The sequence below is a fragment of the Oncorhynchus tshawytscha genome, linkage group LG08, assembly GCF_018296145.1.
Source record: "Oncorhynchus tshawytscha isolate Ot180627B linkage group LG08, Otsh_v2.0, whole genome shotgun sequence".
Taxonomy (NCBI): Eukaryota; Metazoa; Chordata; class Actinopteri; order Salmoniformes; family Salmonidae; genus Oncorhynchus; species Oncorhynchus tshawytscha.
The window spans coordinates 37212844-37219437 of NC_056436.1; positions in this window are offsets into that span (position 1 = coordinate 37212844).

A 6594-nucleotide genomic window follows, 5' to 3' on the forward strand; every position below is an offset into this window, starting at 1 on the left:
CAGCCGACTTTAAAGGCGAGCCAGGACTGACAGTCAGTAACAATTTACCCATGATACATCACGGTTTTGATGCTCTCGAACACGGCCACAGTGTCGTGCTGAGCCCCGAGGGGGCTTTCAAAAAAAGAGAAATCCCTGTATGATGCACTTTGACAGGAAAATTGTCAAATTCATACACTTATCAAGAGAACATCCCAACTGCATCTGATCTGGAGGACTCACTAAACACAAATGCTACGTTTGTAAATTATGTTGGAGTGTTGGAGTGTGCCCCTGGCTATCCGTCAATAAAAAATCAAATCAAAAAATTGTGCCGTCTGGTTTGATATAAGGAATTTGAAATGAATTATACCTTTAGTCAAGTATGACAACTTAGTACTTTTTCCACCATTGGATGTGGCTTGGGGTTAAGGCACTTCTTTCACATGACCCATCAATTTAGACAAGTGTGTCTGGGTAAGTGTCATCTAATATTTATAACATATTTTTATCTGGACACTTTCTGTTTACCTGGAATTGTTCTTTATTATAGGCTACTATTTTTAGCACTTTTAGTCTTAATCTTTACTACACTGCTCACTGTTTAGCACATGACCTCACATGTGAATCCTTAAAGAGATGGGTGGGGCTGAGGCTTAAGAGGGTGTGAACAATGCTGAGTGGGTGTAGACAAAGGACAGCTCTCCAGTAAGAATCCAAATGTTCCAAGACCCTTTTCTCAAAAGTGAGTTTCTGTATTTTGAAAGTTACATGTCTTGAAAACATGAATGCTGACAAGCAAAACATTTTGTGACAACGTCAAAAATGGACTAATGAAACAAAAACAAACAAAAACAAATTGTAGTGGAAGTTTCCTTGAAGACATCTCTACATACAGTGTGGGTGCCTGAAACCAAAGTGTCCATGCAGTCATGTTTTAGCCCGTCCACAATACAGAGATGACACAATACCAATAAATAGTTCAACCAACAGTAGCCTATAATCATTTATTTGGCCATTTAACTCTTTATCAAAGAATCTACCCCCCAAAAAAACGATTTATTACAGCATTCTCAACTTTCCTGTTGTCAAGACGATAATTGGCCGTCGGGAGAAGAGAGAACTCTGCCTACAACTTAGAATTTCAGCTCTTGTTTCTGCCTATTGGCAATAGCTTGTGCAGTAGCTTGCAGAAGCAAACAAGGCGAAATACTCTGTCTCTCCCCGCAGCCACATAAGCACGGCTGACACCGACATAGTGTTATGCATTCAAATTATGTAAACATATCAAAAAAATGCCCCTTATATTTCCAGACAAGTTTGTTATCAGCTAATCGCATTTGAACAGCTGCAATTGCTCTGGTGAACAAAGGCAGTCTAACCAATTTTTAATTAGGTGCTCCTAATGACCTTAAGAAGATTACTGCACTCACCTAATAATCAATACCATGCAGGGTAGGCGGCTAGGGGCTCAGCCAAGGGGGAGGGAGGGAGAGGAGGGAGTGAGAGAGAGAGGAGGGAGGGAGAGAGGAGGGAGGGAGAGAGGGAGAGAGAGAGAGAGGAGGGAGGAGGGAGGAGGGAGGCCCTAGCTATTAATATATTACATCCACAGAGGCCTTACTCTTCATTCCTCTCCTCCTTCCTATCCTCCTCCCCCCTCCCTTCTTCCTCCATTTCCATTGGTAAATGTGGGATCCTGGAGGCGTATGTCCTAACCAGCTGACACTGAGTTCAATTGTCCATTCTGAAAAATACATGCAGATATTTTTTTGGAGCAGAAATGTGTGCATATCAGCTTATTCATATTATACGAGTGAATTATTGTGGTCATATATACTCCATGGTTGAAGCTCTAATGAACAAACAGGATCAGACTAAACACACTGATTGTCATTAGCTATATGAAAAATATTTCACCAAATCTCTTTCCGCTTAATACCATTAAGGTAATACTGTAATGTAGCCTATCAGTTTCATTCCTTTCAAAATCAAATCAACATGAATATATATGAATATCATTTGCTGGATACTGATTAACAGAAGTGGAATAAATTGATGGCCTCGTTTTATCCAAACACAATATTAGGCAGGCCTATGGAAATGTAATACGTTCCACGGCTGTTTTATCTAGTCCCTGATAGTGTGCTACTGAATTAGTTGTTTATGTGTGTGTGTGTGTGTGAGAGAGAGAGAGAGACAGAGAGAGAGAGAGAGAGAGAGAGAGAGAGAGAGATTTGGGTGCCATTGATTTTCTAAGACCCTCGATCTGTCATTCAGTCATTCTGTCTGTCAATCAGTGTTCCATCCTCTCTCTGTCTCTCTGTCTCTCTCTGTCTCTCGCTCTGTCTCTCTTTCTCTCTTGCTCTCTTCCTCTTCAATCTCTCTCTCTCTCTCTCTGTAGGGATGCTGAGGGAGAGGAATGGTAGTCTGGTATTAACATTATCTCTCCCATGGTCCATGGAGATAGGAACCAAATCATCCCTGTGTTTGCATTAGCCCTTATTCTGCTTTTCCCTCCTTTCCTCTCCTCTCCTTTTATCTCTCTTTTCCCTTTTAGTTAGTTAAGCTTTCATTTTTTCCTCACCCACTCCTGCTCCCCTCTATTGTTTGCTGGCTCTCCTTTATCCATTTCTGCTCTTCGCCATCCTCCAGTCTCTTCTCCTCTATCCTGCAGTCTCTCCTCTACCCTCCAGTCTCTTCTCCTCTATCCTCCAGTCTCTTTTCCTTTATCCTCCAGTCTCTTTTCCTTTATCCTCGTCTCTTCTCCTCTATCCTGCAGTCTTGTGTCTACCCTCCAGTCTCTTCTCCTCTATCCTCCAGTCTCTTTTCCTTTATCCTCCAGTCTCTTCTCCTCTATCCTGCAGTCTTGTGTCTACCCTCCAGTCTCTTCTCCTCTATCCTCCATTCTCTTTTCCTTTATCCTGCAGTCTCTTCTCCTCTATCCTCCAGTCTCTTCTCCTCTATCCTCCAGTCTCTTCTCCTCTACCCTCCAGTCTCTTCTCCTCTATCCTCCAGTCTCTTCTCCTCTATCCTCCATTCTCTTCTCCTCTATCCTCCAGTCTCTTCTCCTCTACCCTCCAGTCTCTTCTCCTCTACCCTCCAGTCTCTTCTCCTCTATCCTCCAGTCTCTTCTCCTCTACCCTCCAGTCTCTTCTCCTCTATCCTCCAGTCTCTTCTCCTCTATCCTCCAGTCTCTTCTCCTCCTCCAGTCTCTTCTCCTCTACCCTCCACCCTCCAGTCTCTTCTCCTCTCCATCCTCCAGTCTCTTCTCCTCTATCCTCCAGTCTCTTCTCCTCTACCCTCCAGTCTCTTCTCCTCTACCCTCCAGTCTCTTCTCCTCTATCCTCCATTCTCCTTCTCTTCTCTACCCTCCAGTCTCTTCTCCTCTATCCTCCAGTCTCTTCTCCTCTACCCTCCAGTCTCTTCTCCTCTATCCTCCAGTCTCTTCTCCTCTAGTCTCCTCCAGTCTCTTCTCCTCTACCCTCCAGTCTCTTCTCCTCTATCCTCCAGTCTCTTCTCCCTCCTCCATCCTCCAGTCTCTTCTCCTCTACCCTCCAGTCTCTTCTCCTCTATCCTCCAGTCTCTTTCTCTCCTCCTCTTCTCTACCCTCCAGTCTCCAGTCTCTTCTTTACCCTCCAGTCTCTTCTCCTCTATCCTCCATTCTCTTCTCCTCTATCCTCCAGTCTCTTCTCCTCTACCCTCCAGTCTCTTCTCTTACCCTCCAGTCTCTTCTCCTACCCTCCAGTCTCTTCTCCCTACCCTCCAGTCTCTACCCTCCTTTACCCTCCAGTCTCTTCTCCAGTCTCTTCTCCTCTATCCTCCAGTCTCTTCTCCTCTATCCTCCAGTCTCTTCTCCTCTACCCTCCAGTCTCTTCTCCTCTATCCTTACCCTCCAGTCTCTTCTCCTCTATCCTCCAGTCTCTTCTCCTCTATCCTCCATTCTCTTCTCCTCCTACCCTCCAGTCTCTTCTCCTTTACCCTCCAGTCTCTTCTCCTCTACCCTCCAGTCTCTTCTCCCTACCCTCCAGTCTCTTCTCCTCTACCCTCCAGTCTCTTCTCCTCTACCCTCCAGTCTCTTCTCCTCTACCCTCCAGTCTCTTCTCCTCTACCCTCCAGTCTCTTCTCCTACCCTCCAGTCTCTTCTCCTCTACCCTCCAGTCTCCTCCAGTCAGTCTCTTCTCCTCTACCCTCCAGTCTCTTCTCCTCTACCCTCCAGTCTCTTCTCCTCTACCCTCCAGTCTCTCCTCCTCCTTCTCCTCTACCCTCCAGTCTCTTCTCCTCTACCCTCCAGTCTCTTCTCCTCTACCCTCCAGTCTCTTCTCCTCTACCCTCCAGTCTCTTCTCCTCTACCCTCCAGTCTCATCTCCTTTACCCTCCAGTCTCTTCTCCTCCCCTCTTCTGTCCATCCAATTTGCCCTTATTGACTTTATTGATATCTGAGAGCCTGTCATTTTCTTCTTCCCTTTTGTACAATAAAACTCATAGCCACACCATTAATGCATTCATAAACACTTCTGTTTATTTATTTCTGTTTATTTAAAATGGAGTATTATAAAGTGTAACTTAACCAATATAAAACATTAATGCATGAACGCAGCACATCATAGAAACCCGTGGGGATTTAATAATATCTGAGTCAGTATGTCCAGAACGTCTGTGTGTTCTCAGCATTTTATTCGGAATCAGACGTTCACCCCCAGGCCCATGCCCAGCAATCCCCCTCCTGCTGAGTTTCCATAGGACCGAATTAACCCCCCACCTCCACATCCAGCATACACGGTCTACATTAGCCTGCTGCTGAAAGTGCAAGCGGCCATTCCCTCACACAAACAGGCTCTGACTCACTGTTCTAACGGACTCCCAGGTTGTCAGCATATTAGTGAAATTAAAACATGTGACTCTGAAGTCCACTGTAGTTATCTCTGTTTTGTCAACTTGAATGCTTTTTTCAGGCTAGGTTTATAAATATGTTTTATCAATTGACTATTCCCCCCTTTTATTTAACTAGGCAAGTAAGTTAAGAAAAAAACTCGTATTTACAATTGCTTTGTTCAGGGGCAGAAGAACATCTATTTTTTTGACCTATCAGTTACTGGCCCAGCACTCTAACCGCCAGGCTACCTGCCGACTATGACTTTTCAAATCACCCAGCAGGCAGGTTGTTTCCTTAGTCCAAGCTGTACTGCCTGACTGTGCAACTACCAATCTATGAATGTATTATATTGTATAGTGCATTATGATGCATTATGGGTTTTATAATAGGAGAACATTGCATTTAGACACAACATTTGTAATCCTTATTTGGTAATGACTCCCTGCAGTAGCTACACAATATCAATAGGGATTGCACAATTAATTGTTGAATTTCCCTTGAATCTCTATCCACATGAACCTATGACCATTCATTGTAGAGTCATGTATCAGTGTCAGTAGCTCTATGGCCACAGATACACTCATGTCCTTAATGAAACACTGTAAAACGGATAGTCTCACAATTACAATTTATCACTCAGTCATTTAGCAGGTGCTCTTATCCAGAGAGACTTACAATAAGTGCATCATATAGGGAAGCTGGTCCGAGCCTATCTACTGGGTGGCTACGATGGAGTCTGGTGCTATATAGGCCCCTAGTGAAGGGTTTAAAGTGCCACTAATTCACTTGACAATGACAGACCAAACTATTTATAAAAGTGCACTAACTAAATTAATGGCCCATCGAATGGAGAGTAAAACATTTAAGTGCAAATAAACGCTGGCGGTGTGACCCTCTTACGCTCGCTAACTCAGCCCCACAGCCATACTATCCATTTCATCCCTGGGAGAGAGAGGGAGAGGGAGAGAGAAGGGGGGGGAGAAAGAGAGAGGGAGAGAGAGAGAGAGAGAGAGAGAGAGAGAGAGGAGAGAGAGAGAGAGAGAGAGAGAGGAGAGAGGGAGGGAGAGAGAGAGAGAGAGAGAGGGAGAGGGAGAGAGAAGGGGGAGAAAGAGAGAGGGAGAGAGAGAGAGGGAGAGAGAGAGAGAGAGAGAGAGAGAGAGAGAGAGAGAGAGAGGGAGAGGGAGGGAGAGAGAGATGGTGTAACAACCTTTTGTTCTAAAGCCCATTAATTACCAGTGAGTGATCCACTAGTTAACATTTCAGTGTTAAGTAGTCCTCAACATTCCCTGAGGCTTTTCCCCCAGCCAGCCACAAACCATTAGAGCGTTCAGGGGACGAGTGATGGGGGGAATAAAGGAGAGACCGATAGGGGGAATGAAGAACGGATGGATAGAAAGGTATAAAAGGGAACGACAGAGAGAATGATAGAGGGATGGAGGGGTATGAGATGGAGAGGAGCTCTGAAGAGAGAAAAGGGAGAAGAAGAAAGAACAGAATGTGATAGAATGTGATACTGGTTGATAGTGATAGTGAGAATGATAGTGAGAGCAGCATATACCAGTACAGTGGATACTAACAATGAATGCGGTGCGCACACAGTTCTCCTGGAATGGTTTAACATCAATTTTACATGTATGTGAAGCCTGATGCAATCTCAATGCAATCAAAATGGCGGTATTCAAAATTGTTCTGAACTAACACATTTTGCACTTTTGTGCACGTGTCTAAGATAACATAACAGC